The 11,162-nt window shown below is 38.8% G+C and overlaps 1 pseudogene; it reads left to right on the top strand.

Moving 5' to 3' along the window:
* Window positions 1–1,302: 1,302 nt before the first annotated feature.
* On the top strand, window positions 1,303–10,354 carry LOC113067540 (uncharacterized; annotated as a pseudogene).
* The last annotated feature ends 808 nt before the right edge of the window (window positions 10,355–11,162 follow it).

Below are 11,162 nucleotides of genomic sequence, written 5' to 3' on the forward strand. Positions count from 1 at the left end.
GTCTGCTCCCACTTTGACTCTAAATCTTCTTTCTGACAGAAATTCTAATACCCAGTTATATAACTTACCTCTAATTCCCATTTTATTCATTTTAATTAGTAACCCCTCCCTCCACATGGAATCATAAGCTTTTTCAATATCAAAGAATACAATACTCATTATTTCTTTCATTTTAAATGTTTTCTCTATCTCGTTGCTTACTTTCACAACCGCATCCATTGTGGAACGCCCTTTTCTGAACCCACTTTGATATGGTGCAAATAATCCTCTGTGTTCAAGGGTGTAGTTAAGTCTTCTAACTAGTATCTTCTCCATCCACTTGCATAGATGTGATGTTAGGGCGATAGGTCTATAGTTACCAGCATTATTAGAATTTTTCCCAGGTTTATTAAATGGCAATATTAACGCACTCTTCCAGCTTTTGGGTATTTTACCTTCTTCCCATATCTTGTTAAATAATTGTAATATTATCTGTAATACTTTTTCAGGTAGTTTCTGGAACATAACATAACTCAGTTGATCTTCTCCTGTAGCAGTATTCCTAATCACCCCAAACATCACCAGCATCTGATTCTAATCACTCCCGATCCCAATCGCAGGAGTACTAATCACCTGCACCTGCACCCAGCAATCACTCACCTGGATAAAGCTATCATCATGCCAGTACTCCGGTGTCCGGTCTACCGTTCACAACATTGTTCTTTATTTGCCCTCAGATCCCCATGGACAATCTCTTATGATTCTCCATTGATGTCTCCCTCTGTCTAACTCTCCAGAGCTCTGGGATTTATTCATTCAGATACTTATCATTTCATTGTCATACTGCATCTTGTAAATAAACTATCTGCTTTTACTAAACCCCCTGCTGGTTTCCTGGTTAGTGACAGAAGACCGGACCTTACAAAACAACTATATGGATCCCCTGTCACCCACTCTTGCAGACATTCTGCAGTGGAAAGAAGGTCTGCAGTGGGCAAAGGCCATATGGGATGCTAGTAGTGTCATGAATAACTCTTATGAAGCTTTCACCACTCACTTCAAGGAAGTATTCGGCTCCTCTGAAGATTAAATTTCTGTTACCAATCAACTAAATGCGGTTGTGTCAGGGAGAAACACCACACCTGATCATGTCATCCGTGCCTGCCCCGTCAAGCCCCCAAGTCCTTCAGTGAGTACAATTCAACAGGACCATGTAATTTCCAACCACCATTACCACCATGTCAGTTCAACTACTCACTCCAGATTGCACTGTTTAAGCCCTGGTTGACCTCCTAAGCATTCTCCAGCTTCCTCGTTGTCAGCATGCCCAGGAGCTTAGAGTGGAAAAAAATTCAAGGAAAACCATTAGGATATGGGCAGGTAAAGTTTCAAGCACCTCCGTTAACCATCAAGGTTGGGCTCTTCCATGAAGAGGAAATTCACATCCTGGTACAGGGATGCCCCTGGCTCGCATTACACTCTCCTGAATTCAAATGGGACTCAAGTGAGGTAGTTCGTTGCAGCCAGTTCTGCCATCAACATTGTCTCTGTGCTCTTCCACATCCAGTAATCCATTGCCCAGGGTGTCAAGTGACATCCACCCTCATCGAGAGCCCTGAGCTAGAGTCCTGCACGGGTTCGGTTACCCGCGGGTACCCAACGGGTGACCCGCAAATTTGGCTGATTGGCTTAACTGATTTGATTTTGGGTGCGGGTCCGGTGTCGGTTCTATTTTAAGCGGGTCGGGTCGGGTGCGGATTTTAATTAGTGCTGCTGTCGGAAAACGGGTCGGATGCGGTTTTAAGCACTGCAGGTACGGGCGGGTGCGGATTTACAAAATCGGACCCGTGCAGCTCTCTGCCCTGAGCCTAATGTCGCTCCAATGATTATATCTTATTATATGGCATTCCAGGATGTGTTCAGCAACCAGGCAGCCACCCACCGATGGGACTGTGCCATCGACCTGCTGCCTGAAGCAAAACTCCCCAAGGGTCGAATATATCCATTGTCCATCCTGGAGTACAAGGCTATGGAGGAATACATCCAGGAGGCTCTCAAGCAGGAATTCATTCGACCAACCAGCTCACCGGGGACTTCCAAGCACTCAAAGAAGCCTTCAGCATGGCTTCCATCCTTCGCCACCCGAATCCTGAGTTTCCATTTGTGGTTGAAGTAGACGCCTCCACCACCGGCGTAGGAGTCTTGCTGTCCCTGCAGTTCGGTGAACCTCCAGCCTTGCGCAGGAAACTGACCCCAGCAGAACAAAATTATGACATCGGGAACAGGGAGTTGTTAGCTATCAAGCTTGCTCTGGATGAATGGTGACATTTGCTGGAGGTAGCTATCCACCCATTTACTGTCATTACAGATCACAAAAATCTCCAATACCTAAGTGATACCTGATGAGTGAATCAGGTATCACTTAGACTTTGACAGAGACATGCTTACCTCCTGGAGTGTTTTTCTCTTGGCTGGATGTTGTGAAAGAGTTTTTCTTTACCAGAGGATTCTCTGATCATCCATCACTTTTTATGTTGATGAGCTCACCAATGTGGTCTTTTTTCTCAGAATGTACCAAACTGTTGATTTGGCCGCTCCTAATGTTCCTGCTATCTCTCTGATGGATTTGTTTTGCTTTTTAAGTCTTTAAATTTTCTGTTTCACTTGTATGGAGAGAACATTTGACTGCATGATGTGTGTTCACAGCAACTGCATCCAAAATGCAAATGGCACACTTACGCCTGTTTCACATATAATCCGTCTGCAGTGCGTATGCAGTCCGTGTGTGTTACATATGTGGGGCTGAAGCAGCACGGACTCATTGTGCTTTCACACAGGACGCGCTTGCAGTCCGATACTGATCCGCGGCTGTTTAAGCCACAAAACACAACATTTGTCCATTATTTTGATATCAAATCATGTAAAAAAAATAAAAATAAAAATAAAAAAGCTTTTTCAGCATTGTGATACTCTTTCATCACAGTACAGTAACAATCTTTCATAGACATATTTAAATTCAAATATAAACAACGCATTGCATTTGACTGCTAGGTTTTTTTTAATAAGTTGCTGAAACAAGCTGCAACACATTTAAACACAACATTAGCCTACATTTCTTGTCAGGATATCACAAACATTTAAAAATTAAAACTCACCACTGACAGAAACAGTCGACTCTCGTGCCTTTTGCATTTAAATCTTTATTAAACGCAATCCAATGGGTCTTAAATAACTTTGTTTTTCTGCCTCTATAAAAGTGCATATATAATGTTGCCTTGATTCTCTAAAGTTGCTCTTTTTCTTGTTTTAAATCTAGCCAAAACCCATGTGTTGTGTGTGAAACATGGTAGGCTTTAATTAGTATATATTTATTGTGAAATGACTGCATTTCTGTGTCAATCCATGTTCATTTTTACCGCGAACAATGCTCTGTCACTTTAATTCGGCCTATGCAGCACAGCAAAAATAGACTCGGTACGTAAACGATCGCTGCACTGCTGCAGACACACTGCTCCTGGAACGCACTGACGGACCACAACCGCGTGCAGTGTGAATGTTGTAATCCATTAACACGTGTGCGTAAAAAAATATGCAACGCATAAGCACTGCAGACGGAGTATGTGTGAAACGGGCGTTAGAATCAACCACATACCTTTTTCCTGCTCAATTGATGAAGAAATAATGGAAGAATAACCCACACCCATCCATGAAATAGCTGTCAATTGTCCAATTACTTATGGTCCCTTGAAAAAAAAGGGGGAGGTAATATAAAAGAGCTGTAATTCCTTAACCTTTCCATGCCATACTTTGTTCCTTCTAGAATACATCATTTATTTCCCAAAGATCTGTACACAATTAATTTAGGTAATTTAACATCTTCAAACGGTCTGAATGAAAAAGTATAGTTTTGTGCAGGCCATTTATAACCCATTATTATTGTAGCATTCCCTTAATCCCTGAAATCTCACAAATTTAAACCAAACATTCAGTATCACAAATGCATAGCCTACTTACTGTATGTGTTTGCCAGCAAAGAAAGTAGTGGAGGTGTGGATCTAATTGCAGGCTTACTTACAATAATAAATATATTTTTTATATTTTTTAAAAAATTAAGTAAATCCAGAACCCTGGAAGAAATAAAGCTTTAGCAAACTGTAACAGCTAAACCACCATGTGTGAAGCAGATAACATTAAGCACCCACACTGAACTGACAAGAAACACATTCAGTCAAGGACAATATATATATAGACAGGCATACAGACGACAATGTTGTTAAAAGTCTGTCTTTGTAATGATGTGAATTTGTAAAGAAACAAAATGAGTCTACGAACACTGAATTACATAATACACATGCGCAGGATGTCAGATGACAAACAGATGACGCATAACAGTATGTGACCATGTGGTAATACCACAAAGTCCTCTTGGGCCTATTTAAATACCCAATAGCTAAAGCAACCAAACCAATCAGAGTAATCCCAACCAAGGTGTTTTGCCCATTCTGTTGCCAGATATACCTCATTTTGGTCAGACTGCACACTACTGGCTACAATATAATTGCTCAAAATCATGAAATGAACCATTCTTATTATATGTTTCAGAACACTCTAAATTGTTTTCAATTTAATTACAGTGTTTTAACATTACTTTTGCAAACTCCATAACAGTTGCTTTCCAAAACATCAGCAGTGATCCCTGCTACAACTATAAGTCTCTTGATCGTCCCTGGAGAGCCAACAATGAAAGTGAAGATCACATTTGTGATTATTCTTTCTCCTGGAACGGCTGGTACCGGCTTTTCTACCGTGGAATGAACATCCAGTTGCCAGAGACCTGTGTTAGTTCATACAGATGTAATACACAGATAACCCTGTGGCTGAACGGTCCTCACCCTCGGATTGTGGACGGAGTGGTGATCAGAGAGGTCTGTGGTGGGACCTACGGGACTCAATGCTGTAGTTACAAAACAAGACCAATCAGAGTTAAAGCATGTCCAGGAAATTACTATGTCTATGAACTTGTGAAGCCAGACGTGTGGTGTGCAGGATATTGTACAAGTACTGTACAACTTTTTTAACCACTTTTGAAGTCTTTTAAACTAGTACTGATTTTAGTCATATGATGAATTATCTTTTTTCAGATATTAGCACCATTTCACAGCCGATTTCCACTGTTAGTCCATCTATAACCAGTAGAACCAACAACCCTTTGAGTAAGTTGTTAATCAGTCTTTATAAATGAATAAATGTGTGTTATTACAAATAATAAAAACTTACAAGTAAAATTCCAATTTAATTTTTGCATTGAAATTGAAAATCACACCTTTTGTTTATTCACGTGTAGCATCCCTATTACACAGATCTGTTAAGTATGAATGGTCTAGGAATCTCGTGATCTTTATGCTTGACCTGTTCAGATTTGCACTTATGAACTTCATAAAAAATGCCTTGTTTGTTTAGATCTTGTCATCTCTCAATTTTAGATTATGACCCATGCATTAACTACAACACACTCAATGACAACTGGAGAAACATACTTGATTACGGGCATATGAATGGACTCAATGCTGATTATGATGACACAGGTGTTAACTGGGATGGCTGGTACCGACTCTTCCTTAATAGATTGAGTGCCCAGATGCCTGAATGGTGTGTTTCTAACTTGGCATGTGGAGGTTTTAGTTCTCTGTGGCTTGCTGGCTCTCATCCTCGGCTTGAAGATGGAGTTGTTACTCGTGACATTTACGGCTCTCATTATGAGGAGTGCAGTTACTACAGATCCGACCCAATCCAAGTCAAAGCTTGTCCTGGAAACTATTATGTCTACAAATTTACCAGACCACCTCTTTCAATCCCATCTCCTACATATTGTTCAGGTATATTATTTTTTTTGATATACCCTGTTACTTTTATTTGTATGCTTAAGGTACTTTCCCACCAAGGAAGATAATGCTGAAAATATAGTTCTAAAAACGTTCTCAGTATTAAAGAAAAACGGAGTCCACACCACAGCTTTGATGGGATTATTGGTGTGAACAGGGTTTTATTGTGAATTATTGCGATTTTCACATTATTATCCTGAATAAATTCATCTGCTGTATATAATATTCTCTATGTTCTCTCTATATATTTTTTTTCATAATAGTACGTTTCACCACCCCAAGAGTTGACCCTTGCTACAACTATAACAGTCTGAATGAGACTTGGAGAGCAACAGACAATCCCTATGATAGTAACTATAGAAGGTGTGATAACTTCCAGGGCTGGTACAGGCTGTTCTACAATGGTCAGAGTGCCCAGATGCCAGAATCATGTGTGAATCAATACATGTGTGGAACTTACATCCCAATGTGGCTCAACGGCTCCCATCCGCGACTGGAAGATGGGGTGGTCACCCGTCAGGTCTGTGGCTCCGGGTGGAGGGGCTGCTGTTATTACAGATCTCTCCCTATACAAGTCAAAGCCTGTCCAGGAAATTACTATGTGTATGAGTTTGTCAGGCCAATATTCTGTGGAGCTTACTGTGCAGGTGATAATTTATTAATGTGTATTTCAGTCATTTACCTTTCTGTGTTATTTAAAATTATATTGATAAAAAAAAACAATTGTTCCTGCTATCAGATATCACAAGGCTTAGTGCAGCCTCTTCAACAACAGCAGCAACACCAACAACATCCATTACTCCAACAGTCACAACCACTGGTAAAGTATTAATTCTTTCATGAACTCTCATGAGCATCTTTTTGGACATGCATTTTTATTACATGAACTCATTCCACTATCACACAAGTGAGCCGTCAGTTAATAGCAAAAGTCATTTTTGTAAACCACTAACATAAAAGATGCATGACAATTAGTAACAGCGTGGATTGGCAATGGTTCTGTTCTTGGCAACAGAATGTTTAGCTACGCCTCTGTTCAAATGACTCAATTTCTTTTTTATCTGTGCTTCTCCTCTCAGGTGTGTGGGATCACTGTTCTGAACTCAGTTGCTCTGAGGATGAACACTGTGGAGAAAAAAATGGTGTTTATGGCTGTTTATGTAACACGAACCATTCCAGATGGAATTCTGAATCTTTCGGTTGGTAATCTTTAATTTTTTTTTTTTAATGCCATTAAAAAGCCAAAACGTTTGTAATTTTTTACTGATTTTTTTTTCTTTTTCTCAGATTTCTCAGAAACCTGTGAAAGCAGCTCTGGCTCCATGTCTGTGTCTCGCTGTCAGCTTTTCGAGGCTGGTTTTTCAGCTGATATCTTACATCTCAATGATCCAAGCTGTAAAGGAACAGTGCGCAATGGCAGAGTGGAATTTCATTTTGACAACAATGAACACATCTGTGGTACAAACCTTGTGGTGAGATTCATTTATGTATAATCTATTCAAGTAAACCATCCAAACTGGGGGTCAAACTCTCACTGATGAATCAATCTGTGACATCAAAGAAAAGGACTAAAAAACCTCACTAGACCATCTGAGAAGGGTTCGGGAATATACAGTAAGTGTTTTATTCTTCTGCTGATGTTAGCCAGGAGAGTGACAACACATTCCCTTTATAACATAATGCTAAAAAAGTCACCAAGACCTTGACTCACTTGACTGCACCACCTGTTTGAGTTGTGATTTGGAGACCCCTGCCCTATAGGTTATGCTATATCCATTTGACTTATTTGGCTCTGTTGTGAGCACCACTTTTACAAACCTACTAGCCCACACTGTATATGTAAGTAACCTGTCGCTCATGACACACACAAAAAAAAGAAAAGAAAAACTGTTGCCCGCATTCTCCACCATTAATATGTGACTTATGCAACTGTTTGGGTTATGTAGTGCCTCCACCTTACTTTGATGGTTCCTTTAACCCATTCTGTTGACTATAAGTAATGTTGCACTGACATGTCTACTTACTCCACTAGAGTGTTAGAAGAGGGTTAGTAGACCAGTAGGGTTAGAATAAGTTATATCGTCAGTAGACGACTACTTGACATGTGCAGTATTACTTGTAGTTGACAAAATGTTCTAAATGGACCATCAAAATAAAGTGTTACCTATGTAGTTACTATTACTGTCATATCTAGAATTCAATTAGGCTGAATTACAAAATTTACCTTTTTTTTTTTTTTTTTTAACAGGCCAATGGCACCCACTTCATCTATGATAACTTCATTCTGGGAACACCAAGGACAGAAGGCCCCATCAGCAGAGAGAAGGTTCTGAAGCTTTCTTTCAGCTGTGCTTACCCCCAAACAGAAACTCTTTCCATGAATCTGGAAATCAACCCACTGGAGAGGTGATAATCAATACACATTGAAGATGTAACAACATAGAGCTAGTGCAAATGTCAACATTTTCACTAAATTAAGATTTTGTGTATGTGTGTGAGCTAATTCTCTAAGCAGAAACATAAATAACAAAACGGGGTAACTCTTAACACAGATCTAACCTTCATTTTAATAGCATTGTGCACAAGAGCCTTCCAGCGGGTGAAGGCAGATATCGTGTTCGGATGATTCCATATCAGGACGATGAGTTTACCCAGCCCTTCACTGGTAGTGTGGATGCGGAGCTCAACCAGGAGATGCATGTGGAAGTTCGCGTTGAGGGGGTGGACAGTCGACAATTTGCCCTGGTGATAGACACATGTTGGGCTACACCTGTGAATGACCCCGATTACACTCTCCGCTGGGATCTCATCGTTCAAGAGTAAAAAAAAAAAATGCTTCTTTTCTATTCCAAAAAGATCAGTCTCATGTCAGTGTAAATAAATAAAATAAAAAAATACCCCTTGATCTGCACATACATAGAATAAAAAATGAAACATATCCCTGTGGAATGCTTTACTTTCCAGTATTTCAGTGCTAAAGCACAGGACATACATATAGAATGTCTTGCTTGAAAAAATATATATATTAATTGTTTATCATTGATATTCTCAGGTGTCCCAATCCAAATGATGACACAGTGGAGCTGCTGCAGAACGGCGTCTCGACATCCAGCCGTTTCTCCTTCAGGATGTTTATCTTCACTGCAAACTCCACTAAGCTTTACCTGCACTGTTCTGTTCAACTTTGCCTTCTGTCAAGCAATCACTGTTCAGTGGTGAGATGTGACGATTACAATATGGTTGTAAATGTCAAGGTTTTAGATTCTACCACTGACAACCTCCTGTTGATCAAACAATAATCTAAAAACTGGTCTGCAAATATCATCATCACCACTGCCCATAGTGATAAGGTTTAAGGCCCCGATATACCTCAAACAAAATCAAAGAAGAAACTTATATGACATCATTTCAAACAAAATTAGGCCGAAACGAAGTTTGTTTTGAGTTTGTTTCAGCAGTTCAAAATAGCTGACCAAAGCAATCTTTCAGGGGGAGTTTGTTTTGTCTTCTAAACACCTTTGGTCCGTGGCAGTTTTGCATTTTCTTGGTGTGTTCTGGAACTCCATCTTCTTTGACGTGCTTTTTTTTCCATGGTTTGTTTTCTCATTCAATAGAGGTGAGACAGGAGAACAACATCTCCAAGTCACTAGCAACATAAACACACTGTGTTGAATAGCTGAGCTGCCAAAAATGTATACGCACCAGTACAATTGCTCCAATAGTTTTTCCACATCATGCTAAAGTTTTTAGACTATGAACCATTCACACTTAAAGACTGTTTATGGATATGGAATGATTCTTTTGCATTGCAAACATGACACTGGACTCTGAACTGCTGCTAATCATTATTCTTTTGTCTATAATATTGTGACAATTGATCCACGTCTCATACCAAGAAGTATATCAGAACCTTTAATGACAGGGATGCTACAATACATGTTTGTGGAGACTTTGTACTTCCCTTTATGTTTTATTTTTGTTCAGTTATATTTAACAAGACTTACGAAGCTGGATTTGTCTTTTTCTTATGTAGAACTGTAACTCTGGGCAGCACTGGAGAAAGCGCAGGTCTCTGGACTTCCACGACAGTTCTTCCATATCCATGGGTCCTCTAATGTTGTCAGAAGGAAACACAGGTGAACATTTCATTCAACTGTTTTAATTAGTAAGTTATTATTTCTGTCATGAATATATTACATTTCATTTTATTCCCTGTTTACAGATAAGTGGGTCAAAGACCCAGTGAAGGTATCCAAGGCTTCTTCTCTGTGTGCTTCTCTGATGGTGTTGTTTGTCTTCATGATGAGTGTCTTGATCCTCTTTTAAAATATTTCTGCGAGAAAATTGGAAGCATTTAACATACGTATAATCTAATGTCATTGTAATTAAGGTTGCACTGATGTCACGCTGGTTGTGGGTTTCAAAAGGTTTCTTTACTTCATAGCAGTTATAACTGTGGCATAATAAGCTAATTGTTGTTTTAATCAGTTTGATTAAATATGCATACTACCATATTAATCTTACGGTATTTTACTTGAGATTACGTGGAACAATGGCAAAGCCAATCAGATTCATGCTAATTAAAGTCATGCAAAAACATTACAAGACTGTTTATTTTAAGTTCAATTAAGGTTTAAAAAATGTATATGTTTGTGTAGCAGTTCAATGAAGTGTTTCTATGAAAAGGCTAACATTGGGTACTTTTAAACAATATCACAGTATTTAACAGTCCAAACTATGCTAAACATATGCCTGTCACAATTATTACCTTTTGTTGGGAGATATATTGTCACAGAAACAATTAGGATAAATGATATACAGTCATTTTAAAAACATTTCATGTCCATTTGAACAAAAGGCACATATGCCTCAACAGGCCTTATATGCTGATAAATCTAATTTTCTAGAGATATTTTATTTATTCTTTTTACAAACTGTCTGTAGTTGTTAGGAAATTCCCCTTAAGAACAATGTCTATTTACTTTTAAAATCTCAAAATTAATCCTGTGAAAACCATTTTGTATTACAGTATTTTACATTTAAATGTTTTATAATCTTGACAAAATAGATTATTGTTGGATATGTCTAAGTCTCACTTTTGAGAGAGAAATGTATAAAGTTTTGTGACAGAAAAATGCATCATCAACAACAACAACAAACAAACAAATAAGATTAAAAGCGTTTGGGCTTTTTTGATATAATGCCTAAACAAAATTTTTTAACCTCTTATATAACCTCTTCTTTTTTTCAACTTATTCAGACATAAGGGTTTTATTTTTATATTTCATATAACTGCACCCA

The sequence above is a fragment of the Carassius auratus genome, linkage group LG28B (genome assembly GCF_003368295.1).
Source record: "Carassius auratus strain Wakin linkage group LG28B, ASM336829v1, whole genome shotgun sequence".
Lineage (NCBI taxonomy): Eukaryota > Metazoa > Chordata > Actinopteri > Cypriniformes > Cyprinidae > Carassius > Carassius auratus.